The sequence below is a fragment of the Prionailurus bengalensis genome, chromosome A1, assembly GCF_016509475.1.
Source record: "Prionailurus bengalensis isolate Pbe53 chromosome A1, Fcat_Pben_1.1_paternal_pri, whole genome shotgun sequence".
Classification (NCBI taxonomy): Eukaryota; Metazoa; Chordata; class Mammalia; order Carnivora; family Felidae; genus Prionailurus; species Prionailurus bengalensis.
In genome coordinates this window covers 57053676-57071244 of record NC_057343.1, presented here as the reverse complement: position 1 = coordinate 57071244, position 17569 = coordinate 57053676, and the positions used below count along the sequence as shown (strand labels likewise).

The window sequence follows — 17569 nt, the reverse complement described above, 5'->3', positions numbered from 1 at the left end:
GGTGAAAAGGGACAGCATTGTCTTCTTCCTGATCTTACAGGAAAAGCTTCTAGCTTTTTATACCTGAGTATGTTGTTAGGTGTGACCTTGTCATATATGGTCTTTATTATGTTGAGCTTACTTCTAGCTATAGTCAGCTTTTGAGAGTTTTTATCATGAAAAAAATGTTGAAATTCTCAAATGCTTTTTCTGCATCTATTGAGATAAACAGAGGCTGGTAGAATTGTGAAGAGAATAATAAAAAGAACTTAAATTGTCTATAAGAGATTTTTTGTAGAAATATCAATCTTAATGTCTCTGCTACTGAGTATTCAGGAAGTTGGAAGCATGGTAAATAAAGTCTAAATCACCTTGCCAAATATCTATATAACTATGAACAGATTGTTAGTGAACTGTGGAGGTTAAAGGTGTTATTGTGAAAAACACAGAAGGAAATGAGAGACATATTATTGGAAACTGAGGAGAAAAGGATCCTCATGGTGGCAGAAAGGTTGGCAGAACTGTGCCTTTAGTTATGGGGAAAGCAGAACCTGTAAGTGTTGAACCTGAGTATTTAGTTGAAGAAATTCCCAAACAATGTGTTGAAAATATGAGCTGGTTCTTCTTGCTTTTTATAATAAAATTTGAGAAGAACGGACAATCTTAAGAACTTGTAAACAAAAAGGAACTAGGACTGTTATTTGGAGGGTCTCAGCCTAGCTTTATTACAATGGTTGCTAAGATTAAGGGACTTACTATCTGGAAGAAGAAGGAAAAATGAATGTATGGCTGGTCATTGAAAAGATTAAATATGTGACTCATACAGCCCATCAGTCATCATAGTGAATCAAAATTATAGGTGAAAGGATCTTGGAATGGCCTCTGGAGGAGACTCTTGCCTAATAGCATGTATACATTTGTGCATACATGCATGCATGAACACATACATCCACATATTCATATGTAGCATTATGTTATACATGAAACATAACATACTAGAGAGAATCACAAGGCTCTTAAGAATATTGTATGAAAAACACAGCTATATTTCATTAAAAGGAGCTAAAAGAGGACAAAATAAAAGAAGGATGTTGGACTCCCTGAATTCTACATGCAAGAAACAGGCTAAATAAAACTATTCAGCTGCAAGCACATTGTACCACTGATTAACTAGGAAGAATGATTCAGAGGACAGAGTTAAGAATCAAAGAGGATTATTTCCAGGCTTTGAAACTAGATGGAATTTGCCTAACTGGATTTTGAAATAGTTTTGAACTGGTAATTCCATTTGCCTTTCATTTTCTCCCATTTCAAACAGGAATGTCTTTGTTATCCTATGCCTATCCCACCACTGCCTTGGAATATGGTAAATGTATATTTTACGTGAGAAGGACATGAAGTTTGGTGACCAAAGGGTGAACTGTGGTAAGCAGAACAATGACTGCCCAAAGATATAAAAATTCTAATCCTAAGAACTGTGAAAACGTCCGATTACACGACAAAAGGTAATTAAGGTTGCAGAAGGAATGCAAATTGCAAATCAGCTGAAATACTGATAATAGCCTGGATTATACATTATACATTTGGACCTAGTGTAATCACAAGGTTCTTTTAAAGTGGAAGAAGAAATTGGAAAAAGAATGAGAGAGATGGAAATATTAGGAGGATTTCAGGCCCAACTTGCTTGTTTTGAAGATGGAGAAAGAGGATAACAAGTCAAAAAATGAGTATGGTCCCTAGAAGCTGGAAGGACAAGGAAATAGATTCTCTCTTAAAACATACAAAAAGAATGGAGCTCTACGAACACCTTAATTTAATTTTTTAAAATATTTATTTATTTTTGAAAGAGAGAACATGAGTGGGGTAGGGGCAGAAAAAGAGGGAGAGAGAGAATCCCAATCAGGCTTCATGCTGTCAGCACAGAGCCTGATATGGGGCTCAATCTCACGTGTAGTCATGACCTGAGCCAAAATCAAGAGTCAGCCACTTAACCAACTAATCTATCTAGGCGCCCCCACAAACACCTTAATTTTGGAAAGAATGACCCTTTTGGACATCTTACCTCCATGACTATAAGATAACAAATTTCGTTGTCAAGCCATTTAAATTTGTGCTTTCTTTTATTTGGTTTGGTTTTGTTTTTACAGCAGCCATAGAAAATCAGCATATACAGCGCTGCAGCTAGGGGTCAGACACATGGTGTATGTAGCCTCCAGCATACAGATTAGCTTCCTTTACACTTCAGTTTGAAGGTAAGCAAGGTGAGGGGGTGGGAAGTATTCAGAACCTGCCTGTGGTAAGGTTAGAAGGCAGGCTTTGGTCTTTAGAAACTGGAGTGATTGAAGGTTATGGTGTCAAGCCCAGCTCCCGAGTTTGGAGGCAGTGTCTATGCCCAGTTGTGGGTCATTGTGGTCCTCATGGAACAGTCTTCTGGTGAGATTTGGGCATTGAATCTGGCTGTGGAGCGCTGAAAGCCCAAAAGCTCAACTTGCTATCTCCCTAGAGATTCCTTGACCTATTTAATATCCTTTAAAAATCATTTTTTGAACTAGCTAGTGTGCTGTTTTTATCCAATTAAGAATTCTGACATACACAATTTATCAAGGCAGAAGCTTCATTGGATTTTTGAGAAAGAAACCATATTTTAGGATTAATGTGGAAATAAATGCTAAAGAATTGGAGAAACAGGGTAGAGAGCACTTTGTTTAATAATCTGTGCCCTTCTGTTATTAACTCCTGAGACATGGAGAGTGCCAAATCAGTGTTGCAGTGAATGAACTAGGACCTTTATTTCCTCTCTGGGCAAATGAAATGCTAATTATCTTGGTGTTTTAAATTCAAGCAGCTTATTTTTTCATTCACATGTGGGAATTTAGGCAAGTATAATGTCATGTAGGGAAATCCTCTATATTTTATAAAAGAGGAAACATACTAATGTCTCCTTTCCAAGAATAGACAACAGAAATCTTTCTGATTATGAAAACTCTACAGAAGTATCTGGTTTTACCCATAAATTTATTCACTTATTAAATTACTTATTTTTGCAGCTGATATTTATTGGAAATCTACTGCCTACTTGACTATGATGATATAGACTAGTGGTAAGGAATGGCCTCTGCCTTCTAAGAAGTCTACACTGAGAGGAAAAGGCAGGCATAATGAAAATAGTATGGAATACATGATAATATATAGTATTGAAGGGGCACAGGACAATGTTTGGTTAAATCTAACTCCAAGATATGGATGGAAATTCTTTAAAACAAAGATGATATTCAGTCTTAGCTTTACTGGATAGAGAAGACAAGAGGAGGAAATCAGAATAGGATGCATTTCTAAAAGAGAAGTTGCCATGTGCAAAGCAGGAGAGATAATGGTGAGGTATAATATATTCACAAATGATGAGCAGGCCTACATGGATGAAGAGAAGGATATGCATTTATCTGTATGTATATGAATGTGTGTGTCCCTGTGTATGTGTATTGTGGGTTGAGTTTATGAAAACATTACACAGGTCTGTTAAAATAAGATTGTCAAAGAACTTGTATCTCATGCAGTGGCATTTAGATTTGAAAACATTTAATCATAGGAGTAAAGACATAACAATTGTGACTGCTGGCAATGTGGAGAATATAGTGAAGAGGAGAAAGAATGAAGGCAGGCAAGTAACTAAATAAAGCATTAGCTCTAGTTAGAAATAAGTAACTAAAACTAGACAGTGGCATAGAAAGAATATGTTAAATTTCTAGGCCTTGAACAACTAGATGGGGAAAGGTGATTAGGAAATGAATTGTGGTAATTTCTTACTGGAAGATAGTGCATTTAACTGAGGGAACTTCATGTGTGTTTTCATTAACACTCAAATAAAATAACACAATTTCTCTGTCCTGTTTGCATGGAGTAAGTTGAGGATTCTCTTGAAAAATTCTGAGCATTCTTAAGGAGTGTTTTCATGTACTGTGTGTCATTTTTTACCTCTCATAGTGATGTGAATTCTGGTTTCTCTTTAATCACCATTGGCCACATCATTACTATCTCTCCACACTGATCCACAATTTGGATTCATTCTATCCCTCACTATTATTTAGTAAAATTCAATCAAAGCAGACCCTAATTTGATGCTTCTAATAAATAACTGAAAACACTTATATACCATAATCATTATTCAGAACAAAATCCTGAATGCTTCCAAAATCTGCCATTATGAATATTTCCTACCCAGAACTATATCTTATTTCCCATCTGAATGGACCCCATCCCTAGTTGTGTCCCTGTGTGATTTTTTTCAGAGAAAGAAAATATTCCTGTAAAATTTAAACCTTCTTGCAGATGTATTTTCTAAAACTGAAGCAGATATTATAAAAGATAATCCCAGTGTAAAGTATTTGCATTTCATCAATTTCCAGGCCACCAAAAGGCAAGAATGATGAGGTATAACTTGATTTCCATCTATGAAAAAGTAAGAGCTTTCACTGAGTTTAATATTCTTACAACAAAGAAAGGGTAAGACAAATACAGATTACTGATTCCATTTCTGGAGACTGAGAAAATGTTTCTTCTTAACGTTTCAAAAACAGACATTTTGTTTCTCTTGAAACTCAGAATTCAGAAATATTGAAATCTAGTATATACATTCTCCCCACTAACTAAGAAAAGGAAAAGAAAATAAGAAGTAGGTAAATAATGGAGATGCTGTTTCATCCCTTGTCTGATGGGCCACCAGGTGTAGATAACCAACTAGTTAAAAATATAAGTGAAGAGATTAGTAAAGGAAAGATATATATTTGGTAATTACTAATAATATACACAGAATTAGAAGGTGTGGATCCAGACAAATTCATCAAGTTAAAGGCAGATTTAGTGTGAAATTAAAAACAAACAAACATGAACTTAAGAAAACTCTGAAATTTAAGAGGACCCAGTTAAAAACAAAAACAAAAACTAGACAATTAAAGTGGCTTAGAATGAGCATACAGACCATTGCAAGAGAAAACAGCAGAGTAGATTCATGTAGGAGATATTTTGGGAAGCAATTCATAATACAAGTACTCTAGAAAATTTTACTAGGATAGGCCCAGGAGAAGTGTAATTATGTTTGATAATTAAGAGCCATCAATGGTCTTAGAATGCCATGTGGAATGGACAATGATAGACAAGATAAGATCAAATGAGAACATTTAGATAACCAGGAAATATGAACCAGAAAGGAGGGATTTAGAGTGATAATCCCATTAAGATATTCTTTTTTTTTTTTTTTTCAACGTTTATTTATTTTTGGGGGCAGAGAGAGACAGAGCATGAACGGGGGAGGGGCAGAGAGAGAGGGAGACACAGAATTGGAAACAGGCTCCAGGCTCTGAGCCATCAGCCCAGAGCCTGACGCGGGGCTCGAACTCCCGGACCGCGAGATCGTGACCTGGCTGAAGTCGGACGCCTAACCGACTGCGCCACCCAGGCGCCCCCCATTAAGATATTCTTATGAAGGGATGCTGATCAGTCTTTGAGCCACATCTTAGCTGAAATTTCATCTAGAACTGATCGCTTCAAATTCTTGTGTTTAATAAACATGAATGATTCTTTATTTGGAGGTTTTAATAAGTAAAAAAAGAAGACGAAGGAGGAGGAGGAGGGAAAAATATTAACTGAGAAAAATAGTTCCATCAAGTAGAATCAATTTGAGAAAAAAAATGAGAACATATCATCTAATACATAGGTAGTATGCATATTCACAAGTCTTATGCAGAGTTCTACTAATCCTATCTCTACATTAAGATAAATGCTTTAGCAGGAATGCTCTATCCTGGGCAATGTTTTATAGATGGCTCTTAGCACTAATTGCAGAAGATTCTTAGCCTTTCTGTGTACAACTAACTCTTCCAAGTTCTTGAGTTGAAGGTTAGGCAAATAATCAGTTATAGATCATAATTTTAACAAACCTAATCTGCTGGTGCTCAAATATATATATATAAAAGCATTTGATAGGTATTTTTATGATAAACTTCCTATATTATTGTTCCATTAGAAACAATTAGATTATTTCTATGTATGGAACTGATATGTTTTGCTTTACTATGATGTTAGAAGAACTAAATACAAATTTTAATTTTTTGAAAATAATTTTTAGGAGATGTGATCAATATATTGGTATGCTTTCTTCACAGTGTACAGATAAGTGAAGTTCTGCTAGTCCTTTTTGGTACTATTAAACTTCCTTAGATTTTATAGTTAATTAATCTTTGCTTGTATTTATGGATGACTATAGTTGTGGTTGGGAAATTGAATTATACAAAACAATTTAATTTAATTTAATTACATATTTCTTTTTAAAATTTAGTATGAGGCGGACTTGAACTTGGTTGTAGGTTCAGAATAATGAGGCAAATGTAGAGAGAAAAATTCAAAATACATGAAAAACAGCTTTTTTCAAGATGGAGGCAAGTAGATTAAGAGAGGTCAACATTAAAAAGTATTTCTACTTTGAACACAGATTCAACAAGGGATAGGAAAATGGACTTATCTAAGAATGCACCAATACTTCATTCATTTTCTGATTTTACAAAGATAAGGGGGGGAAAAATACCAAAATGAAATCTTGCACGCTTTAGTCCTGTTACTTCCTAGGAAGTGAGGCACCATGATCTCTCCATTTCTCCCCAATTCCAAAATTTTTATGGTTAATATTAATATTAATGTGATTAAATATTCCCTCTTTCTTTGGTGGATAATACTAAGAAAGTGGTAGTTTGTGTATTGGGACAATATAAGTTATATTTTTATGAAAAGTCAGTGTCTTCTCAATTTCTTTCATTTGCAAGAAGTTTTAAACACCAGGAATGACCCAACTGCTAAAGAAAAAAAAAAAAAAAATCAAGGTGTGTCAGGGCAGCTCAGTTGGTTAAGTGTCTGACTTCAGCTCCAGTCATGATCTCACAGTTTGTGAGTTCAAGCCCCGCGTGGGGCTATGTGCTGACAGCTCAGAGCCTGGAGCCTGCTTCTGACTCTGTATCTCCCTCTCTCTCTCTCTGCCCTCCCCATCCACCGCCCCCCACTCACACTCTGTCTCTGTCTCTCAAAAATAAATACACATCAAAATTTTTTTCAAAAATCAATATGCTATTTAAGTTTAGCCTCTTAATTACATTTCTGTAAGTACTTTAAAGTACTTGGTTTGAATATGAAAGACAAATATCATAATTTAAAAAATTATTAATGGTATATGACCCTTTCTGTGGATGAAAACCAGATCCATTAACGACCTTTTATCATTCAAGAAAATGTTTCCTTTTCTTGAAGTTCTCCTTTCTTAATCAGTCTGAAATTTGTTATGAGTAAAATCTCCAAAAGCTGACCATGTGAAAAAACCACTTGAAGAGCTCCTTGGCAAATCAGTACAAAAGCTCAAAATCATCACTTAGCATTCAGGACATCAATTTATTGCCCAGATTTTTTTGTGACTTCACCACCAGGTAAATTCTATGTTCCAAAATAAACTTTTTTTTTTTCTTGGTAATCCTATGCACTTTCCCCTTTCCTACATCTCTGTTGCTATGCTTAAGAAACAACAACAAAAACAACAATAGCAAAACGATTTCAAATTTAAATTTTTTATCAAGTCTGAATTTAATTTTTTTTTCAACGTTTATTTATTTTTGGGAGAGAGAGAGACAGAGCATGAACGGGGGAGGGGCAGAGAGAGAGGGAGACACAGAATCGGAAACAGGCTCCAGGCTCTGAGCCATCAGCCCAGAGCCCGACGCGGGGCTCGAACTCACAGACCGAGAGATCGTGACCTGGCTGAAGTCGGACGCTTAACTGACTGCGCCACCCAGGCACCCCCATCAAGTCTGAATTTAAAAAAAAATCAATTTTTTATATTCTTAGGGAGTTTTTATTTATGAATAATATTGTTTTTACTATATATTATTAAAAACTTCTTATTGTTTTTATTGACCATAGGTTCTATCTCTATTTCTCTATCACACAGAGAGCATATCTCAGTGTTTCATGATGACCATTCAACAAATATCTGTTGAATAGATTTCAAAAGACTTCATTTGGAAGAGAGGATATTTCAAAACTACTAAAATATTTTAAAACCAGTTATAAAATATCAGTAAAAATCTATTGTGTATAATATATATCATATTTATAATATAGATATTTATAAACTTTTATAATCATTCATTTTATTTTTACCTCAAGGAAATATAGCTCATAGTTTAATGTTGGGTGACCTGAATTAGTAAGTAATAAAGAAATAAATAACCAGGAAAACAATAATCATTTATTTCAGGTGGTGTGTTTTTCTGAGTCCATGGCCAAGGGCCATATCTAAATATGGCTGTAAGATTGGAATATAACAAAAAGTTGGAAGATTGGAATATAACAAAAAATTGTTGTTCAAGCAACCTCCAAGCAACTGAACATTCCAACATATATTAAATCTATTCTACCTTATGATTATTCATATAAAATTGAGTCAGAAATGATAGTTTAAATTTGTTTTTTAAGGCTTCCTATTCATATCAATATCTATATGTACATGTTAAAAATGTAATGAGGACTATTGCAATATTTAATATTTAATCTGCTGATGAGTTGCATTAAGCACATAAAATCACATTGCATTATACTGTTCTAGAGCATACCATATACCTGTCAGAAGTATATGGAGGCTATCTATTTCAAAGTATGTATATATGTATATATAGGTACATATATATTTATATGTGCTGCCGAAGCGAGCACTATAGGTACATATATATTTAAAGTATGGGATGATTTTCTCTTAGGCAAAACACATACATATTACTAGATTTATTGGTTCATGAGAAGTTTAAAAAATATATTAATGATTTGTGATCATCGTAAGTCTTAAGAATGCAACTAAAATATTTATAATACCTTATTCCACAGAAAGCATAAATGACCAGGACTGATAAACCTAAGCAATATATTAACAAAAAGTAAGTATCCTGTATGTTAAAAAAATGACCTAATTTACTCATTATCTACTTGATATATACATTACATTCCATGTGTTCTGTAATAATCAGGTAATTCGTAAACTGAAGAAGCAGAAGTTGATTGCAATTTTCCATATTTCAAAAAGAAAAAAAAATGGGGGTAGGAAATCACCAGCAGAAATGTTATTAGAAATTAGCATTGTTATCATGATCTTATGAACACAAAGAGAATAATTTTTTTAATAGCTAGATCCTTAGAACATCTAAATGAAAATAGAGGACTTGTCATTTTGACACGGAAAACTTTTTGTCAGAAATAGGTTACTGACAGAAGACTTCTTCCCTGGAGAGCCCTAAGAATAAGGCAGACATTTATCTGAGAGGATCTCATTTTCCCAAGGCAAACAGGCAGGAATCAGATGATTTCTTAATATTCCTTTCAGGGCCTCATTTTCTCTTTTGTAAGGAAAGACAGGATCTGATGGGGAGATAACAAATGAAAAGATACCTTTAAACTGCATCCTTAGAGGCACATGAAATGTTTAGTCAGAAACTGTATCTATAAGGCCCTATAAAAGTGGAAATGCAATGTATATACAATGAGTTTAAAAGTTGCATTCCCTTAAGTCAACTTTGTCAACATGTTCAAATTAATATGTTTTGAAAGTAATTTAACATGTAACTAGCAAAGTCATAGAATTGCTTTTAAAAAGTCCTTCTATGTATGGAACCTATGCAGAGTATCTTTCAGTGGAGAGATTTTATTCTGAGACCACATAAATAAACTATGTTGTAATTACCCAAGGATACAGTAGAGAGAAATCTATCAATATTTTGGTGGCAAATGGCATATATAGCAAACAGAATGAATGCCAGAGAAAATCTGATTCACTAAGAAAAGAATTATGAGTCCAAGAGAAAGAATCAAAATGTATTTAAAGTCTTTGTAACTGAAGAGTTAAGAGATTAAGATAATTTGGAAAGAATGGATATTAATCTGGAAAAGTAATTTATTACTATTTATAGCAAAGTGATGTAGAGTAAATGTATAATATGTAGACTCCATTATATATATATATATATATATACATATATATATATATAAAATATATGTGCAGTTTCCTCTCTCTGTAAGTACATATGTAGATATTCAAATATTTTTGGACTATTGATAAATATTTTTGACTATTGATAAAAGGTCACCTCATGTATTTTCTTAAAATGTTTTATTTATTTTTGAGAGACACAGAGAGAGAGAGTGACAGAGAGCAAATGGGAGAGGGGTAGAGACACAAAATCCGAAGCAGGCTCCAGGCTCTGAGCTGTCAGCATAGAGCCCGACATGGGGCTCAAACTGAGGAACGGTGAGATCATGACCTAAGCCAAAATCAAGCATCTGAGCCACCCAGGCTACATCATGTCTTACTTCTTTTTCCTAATTCTGTTCTATTTTAAAGACAAGAGTTAGTGGTTAAAAAAAAGTCAACTATAAATGTTTAATTGGGTAATTCTGATACTAATCTGTTGAAACATGAGAAAGTAATTCCCTGTGGAATTAAAAAAAATACTCCTAAATCTAATTATATTGATTTCAGTTTTTTTCTTATCTCTCTAAATGCAGCATACCCTCCTTTTGACTACAGAAATCTTTGGTGGTATTGCATGCCTTACAAATGCAGCATTATTAAGAATTTAATTTCAGCTGGGAAACAATTCATAGACCTGTTAGGAAAATATAATTATATCTAACCATTTACAGAGAAGTTTATGAATGATATTTGTTTCAGAATCCATGTTCTACTATAAAGGAATAGTTTGCATTTTATCATTCAAAAATGAGCAAAGATTGCAATAACATTACTAAATCCATAATTGGTATTCAGGAAAAGACATGCAGAGGACATTTGCTACAAGGTCAGTTGAGTCAAAGAGAAGCATATTATAGAAAAGTGAAATGTATTAAAGGATTGACATGTCTTAGTAATGAGGAATGATTTCATTAATCTCTCCATTACAGTAAGCAGAAAGTTCAATCACATATTCTACATGAATTGTTTTGGGATTTTGTAGAAAATATTATCCTTTTTTCTCCCCCTCACTTTATTTATGAGTTTAATTTTCAAAGCCATCTGGGGGGAAGAATAAAAATATCTTTCCACTTATTTGTTCATAGGAAAAATGGTTAATGCAAGATTATTTCTATCTCTCTGGACTGAAGGTATCATAGTCCTAGGATATGGATTCCAATATTATTTAAGCATAAGGCCAAAACCTGCTTCCCTGAAGTCTCTAAAAGGGGATATGTCATTACTAGAAGCCCAGTGATTAAGCCACTGTGCCAAGGTAAATATGTTCTTATCAAGAATTAATATGATTTTCACTTATTAAAATGTGACATATACCTACAGGAAAAAAAAAGGCTATCAGTAATTATGTCAACAGTTATTTTCAAAGGATTTAGATAAACCAAAAAAGACCCATTTGAGATAAGGATATTAATTGCAAAAAACATAAAAATAATTTACTCATCACCCTTAAAAGATCCTTGATGAGGAGAACTTATGAGATAGAACAATATAGAAACTATAGGTTTAGGAGGAACAAATGACCATGGCATAACGTACGGGCTGGAGTATGTGATTAATTTATATTCAGCTTATCTAATAGAGTATGATAACTTCAAAATAATGACTGTTATTCACTGTGACTCCATTTCTACAATGCCAAAAGATGATATAAATGAGTACAACATCACATAACATTTTAAATATGAATATTAAGTTACTTCCTTATTTTGAAATCTCTACCTATGTATTTACAAATAGTTTTAGTGATCAATATTTTTATCAAAATATATCTTTGGAATGTCTGTCTAGGTACTTTGGCCATCTCCACATTGTAAAATTTGACAGTATTACAAGATGTTGTAGAGAATAAAATGTTCTTACTGTTGTACTAGAGGGACTCCATAAACTAATCATAGTTCAATTTTCTCTTTCCTTCTTCCTTCTTTTTCACTGAACTCAATGTTTTAAACAAACTTACTTACACTATAGATCACTATCATATTATGTTTTCCTTGTTCAACTTTGCTTATATTGTTTCTTCATAATTACATGTGTATTTGCCTTACTTCCATATATTCTAAACAAATGCCAAACAGTTTTCAAAATCATGCCCATATGTCAGCTCCTTCTGACTTTCTTTAATTTTTACTGGTGAGTATCCTTTCACCAGATACATACATAGAAAGAAAAGGTCAGCAGGACAAGAAAGATGTCATTAGTTCATCCTAACTCATTTAATGGCAGGAAGCCTCAGAATATATCATGTAGCTGGTCCAATTTTTTCAGCAACATTTTTCAAAGAGACTTTTTCCTATGATTTATTCTTGCTTCCTTTTTTGTAGATTAATTAACCATATACTCATGGGTTTATTTCTGGGCTTTCTATTCTGTGCCATTCATCTTTATGTTTAATTTTAAGCCAGTACCATACTGATTACCATAATTTGTAAAAAAAAAAATTAAAATGGACCACTTTCTTTTATCATATACAAAAATAAAATTCAGAATGGATTGAAAACCTAATGTATGACCTGAAACCATAAAACTCTTAAAAGGAAAACAAACAAACAAACATAGACAGTAGACCCTCAGACTGGTCTTAGCAATATGTTTCTGGATCTGTCTCCTCAGGCAAGGAAGACAAAAGTAAAAATAAACTATTGGGACTACATAAAAATAAAAAGCTTTTGCAGAGCGAAGGAAATTGTCAACAAAATTAAAAGGCAAGCTACTGAATGCGAGAAGATATTTGCAAATGATATATTTGATAAGTTAATAACCAAAATACATAAAGAACTCATATGCTCAAAAACAAACAACAAATAATCCAATTAAAAATGGGTGGAAGGTCTTAATATACATTTCTCCTAAGAAGTCATGCAGATGGCCAACAGATACATGAAACAGTGCTCAACACTACTAGCCATCAGGAAACTGAAGCCACAATGAGTTATCACCTCATATCGGTCAGAATGGCTCATCAAAAAGACAAAAAATAATAATAGTAGGCAAGGATGTGGAGAAAAGGGAACCCTAGTGCAGTGTTGGTGGGAATATAAGTTGAAATATGGCATGGAGGTTCCTTAAGAACTATCATGTCATCCAGCCATTCCACTGAGGTTATTTATAGAAAGAAAATGAAAATACTAACTCAAAAAGACATCTGCACCCCCCATGTTCTTGGCAGCATTATTTACAATAACCAATATTTGGAAGCAACCAAACCAAAGTGTCCATAATAGATTAATGAATAAAGATATATATATATATATATCATATATATACATATATATGATATATATATATATGTATATGTATGATATATATGATATATATAAGATATATATAAGATATATATATGTGTGTGTATATATATACATATATGTATATATATAAGATACACACACACAATGGAGTATTAATCAACCATAAAAAGCATTTTTATCATTCATGACAATATGGATGGACCTAGAGGATATTATGTTAAGTGAAATAAATCAGAGAGAAAGACAAATACCATATAATTTCACTTATATGTATCATCTAAAAACAAACAAACAAAAACAAAAAACAGAAAAGGACTCAAATACAGAGAAGAAACTGGTGGTTACCAGAGGGTTAAGTGAGTGGGGGAATGGGTAAATAGGTAAAGATTAAGAGATACAAACTTCGAGTTATATAAAGAAGTTATGGGGACAGCATAGGGAATATAGTCAACAATATCGTAATAATTTTGTGTGGTGACAGATGGTAGCCACACTTACCATGGTGAGCATTTCATAATGTATGTAAGTGTCAAATCACTATGTTGTATACCTGAAAGCAATGTAGCATCGTATGTCAATTATCCTCCAATAATAATAAATAAATACAAAAATAATGACTTAGTGAATTAGTTAATTTTTAAAAAGGTATAGTTTAATTCATTAAATTCACCAAAGTCCAAGATTTGGCTTTGTAGGTTCAGAAACACAAACTCGCAAGTATTTCAGAGTTAATTAGATTCAGGCATGTCATGTCATACTAACAAAGCTTATAAAAATGGTTAGAAAAGTCAGGGTTTCAGCTTGATTTACTATGTGAAATGCAGTTTTAGAGTAGACTGAATTCTTATGTGAATTTGAACATACTCCACTGCTGTTGTAATGGCAACTGAAGGCAATGGTCTGAAGGATGCCTAGCAAGCAAGTAATCAAAGTAAAGAAAATTGTATTAGTTGAAAAGTCTGACACTAGCACTTTCTAAAATACTACAACAGTCATTATAATAAGAGATATATGTGTCAGGCTAATTGAGTACTCACCAGCCTGACTGGGTAGTCTGCCGTCAAAGGACTTAGATGGGTCTACCACTATTCCTCTCTAAGGCTCTCCTTCTTTGTTTCTCTGGATAACAATCTCCTTTTTAATGTCTACTTTTTTTTTTTTTCAGAGAAAGAGAGAAAGAGAGAGAGTGAACATGAGTGGGGGAGGGGCAGAGAGGGAGACACAGAATCTGAAGTAGGCTCCATGCTCTAATACTGGACTCTAATTCATGAACCTTGAGTTCATGATCTGAGCCAAAGTCAGACGCATACCAATTGAGACACTCAGGCACCCCAACCATCTCCTTTTTAAATGAATATATTATTTCTTTAGAGGGTTTAAAACAATTTCTCTCAACCTTTCTCTATAAATTACTAGAATGCAGGAGAATAATGAGTAGATCTCTGAGTTCTTCCCCAAACCTGCTTAACCAGACTCTTTGATTATTGGGCTTCAAAACTGCTGTTTAAGTAAACAACCCCAAAATACTCTTAATTCTTACTGAAGACTGGAAAATATAAGGCTTACAAAATTACTTGTTGGCTTTGTACATTTTTATGTATTTATCTTGTATCTCCCCAAATCATAGGCTCAATGAATGTAGGAAGAACTATCTTACATCTTCCCATTTCTGATTACTAAAAAAACAAAAACAAAAAAGAATTATGGATTTATGATTTGTTTATCAAATGTCTACTGACTCAAAATACACTGAACCTTAAATCTATTGAATACTAATTGTAAGCTATTTTCAAAATTTTTCAAAGTGCCTTTCTTTGGATCTAAATGTGCAAGAAAATAAATGAAGTTAGTTTTAATTTAAACTGACTGATTAAAAAAAAGTCATAAAACAAAACAAACAAAATCCAAACCAACTACAGCAAGAAAAGACTAGAAAAAATATCCAATATTGTATTATATCTTATTATATTCTCAATTTTAATGTTTTATATGTGTTCTTTTTGCACCTTTATTTTTTCTGGTTATATATGGTCAAAGAATTTTAGCTGTCTTTTACTAAATTCTCCTTTCATCTTGTTTTCTACACCCCAATTTACTGTCAAATTCTGTACAACCATAAACATAATACTTGTCATTTGTAGAGCAGTCCAGACAATTAAATTATATATAATTTATTACATAATAAACATAAAGTTTTAAGTCACTGGGGAAATTTATAACTATACATTGGCAGAAGCTTAAAAAAGCTAGATTCTAACTGGAGGAGAATATGAATATTTATTTATTGAATTAGGGATGTTGATTTTAATCACTTTTAAAAATTATTTGTATGCTTATCAAATTGATTTTATTTACCTGCTTATTACTTACTTATTTTTTCCCTTTCAAGGTAGAAGTAAACTAAAACAAACACATGCACACACACACACACACACACACACGAACAATCAAACAAACATGTAGTGAAAAAGAAAATTCAGTTGTTCTGCCTCTATCTTGTCCTGCCTCCAGAATCAGGCATCTAAAACATAAAAACATTTTTAGCCTGTTGCTTTTACAGGATTTCCTTTACATTTTTTAAACTTTATGCTATGTTGGACACCTGGGTGGCTCAGTCAGTTGGGCATCTGACTTCAGCTCAGGTCATGATCTCACAGCTAGTGAGGTCAAGCCCCTGAGCCTGCTTCTGATTCTGTGTCTCCCTCTCTGTCCCTCCCCCACTCACACAGTATTTCTCTCTCTCTTTGAAAAATAAATACACATTAAGAAAAATAAACCTTTATGCTATGCTACTAAATATTGATATACTTTTTATTAGTTATAATATACAAATATTTTATATCTCTTTCTTCTGCCTTCCTCTGCACCCATTCTTCTAATATTATTATGTCACAATTTTTGGTTAAATTAATAGTAATTTTAACTAGGACAACTGTAAATATTTTTCAGTGTGATTATATTTCCTTTTTCATCCAAAGTCTAATTTCCTTTATAATTAATATCTGGCTTTCTAAAAAAACAAAAAACAAAAACAAAAAAACAAAACAAACCAACCAACAAAAAACTTAACTGAGTTGTATAGAATCTCTAAGTTTCTCACACACTGATCAAGAGTACTGCCAATTAACTCTCTTTGTGTAAATTACACACAGTCAGTAAGTCAAATAACTGGTCATCTTTATTTATGTTGAATCCTATTTTCCCCCTGTATGTCATTATATTGTTCAAGTATATTTTCTAGCAGTTTCCTGATATCAATTTTTCAGGAGAAAAAATTTTAAAACTTTGCACATCTGAAAATTATCTTTATTTTAACCTTGTATGTTATCATTGGACTGTGTCCAGAATTCAAAGGTGAAAATTATTTTCTCTCAGATTTTGAAAGCATTGATCTATATTGTCTTCTAAATTCCAGTATTTTTATCTAAAAGCACAATCACATTTGAGCACTGATGAACTTTATATCAACATTTTCCAGCGGGAAATTTAAGGATATTCATTTTGCCCAGTTGGGTTAAAATGCCCTGTTACTACACCCTTCTACAAATCTATTTTTATTTAATTGTATTTGCCCTTCATTAAGAAAAACATCCTTTCTGGGGCGCCTGGGTGGCTCAGTCGGTTGAGCATCTGACTTTGGCTCAGGTCATGATTTCAAGGTTCTTGGGTTCGAGCCCTGCATTGGGCTCTGTGCTGACAGTCTGGAGCCTGCAGCCTGTTTCGGATTCTGTGTCTTCCTCTCTCTCTGCTCCACCCCCACTCGCACTCTGTCTCCCTCTGTGTCAAAAATAAACATTAAAAAAATTTTTTTAAAGAAAAATATCCTTTCTAGGAAATTATCTTTCCTGCCACTTTGATAATTTCCTCTTCTCTGTTTCCCATGTTTTCTTCTCGATACTGTACTATTTGGCTGTTAGATATCCTCCAGTAACCCTTGGATACTCATCTTTTTCTGTTACTGGCCCATTATCTCTATATTTGCTGGACATAATTTCCAAAAGCTCTTTTAATGTTTTCTGGTTGATGTTATCTGTAACATTTTCTTGTTTTAATGACACAATATGATCTCCTGTGGCTGATTATATTAATTAAACTTCATAGGAAGTTTTCTTTTGTTTTCTGTGACCTCTTTGACTTCATCCAGAGCAACTTCTTGCTATACATGTCTCCAGAGGCAAGGGAAACAGAAGCAAAAATGAACTGTTGGGACTTCATCAAGATAAAAAGCTTTTGTAAGTGAGAGAAACAACAAACTAAACTAAAATTAACCTATGGAATGGGAGAAGATATTTGC

General features: G+C 33.3%; 1 pseudogene; it reads right to left on the bottom strand.

Annotated features, from left to right (window-relative positions):
• Window positions 1-17569, bottom strand: part of LOC122478745 — an 84700-nt pseudogene that overhangs the window by 31945 nt on the left and 35186 nt on the right.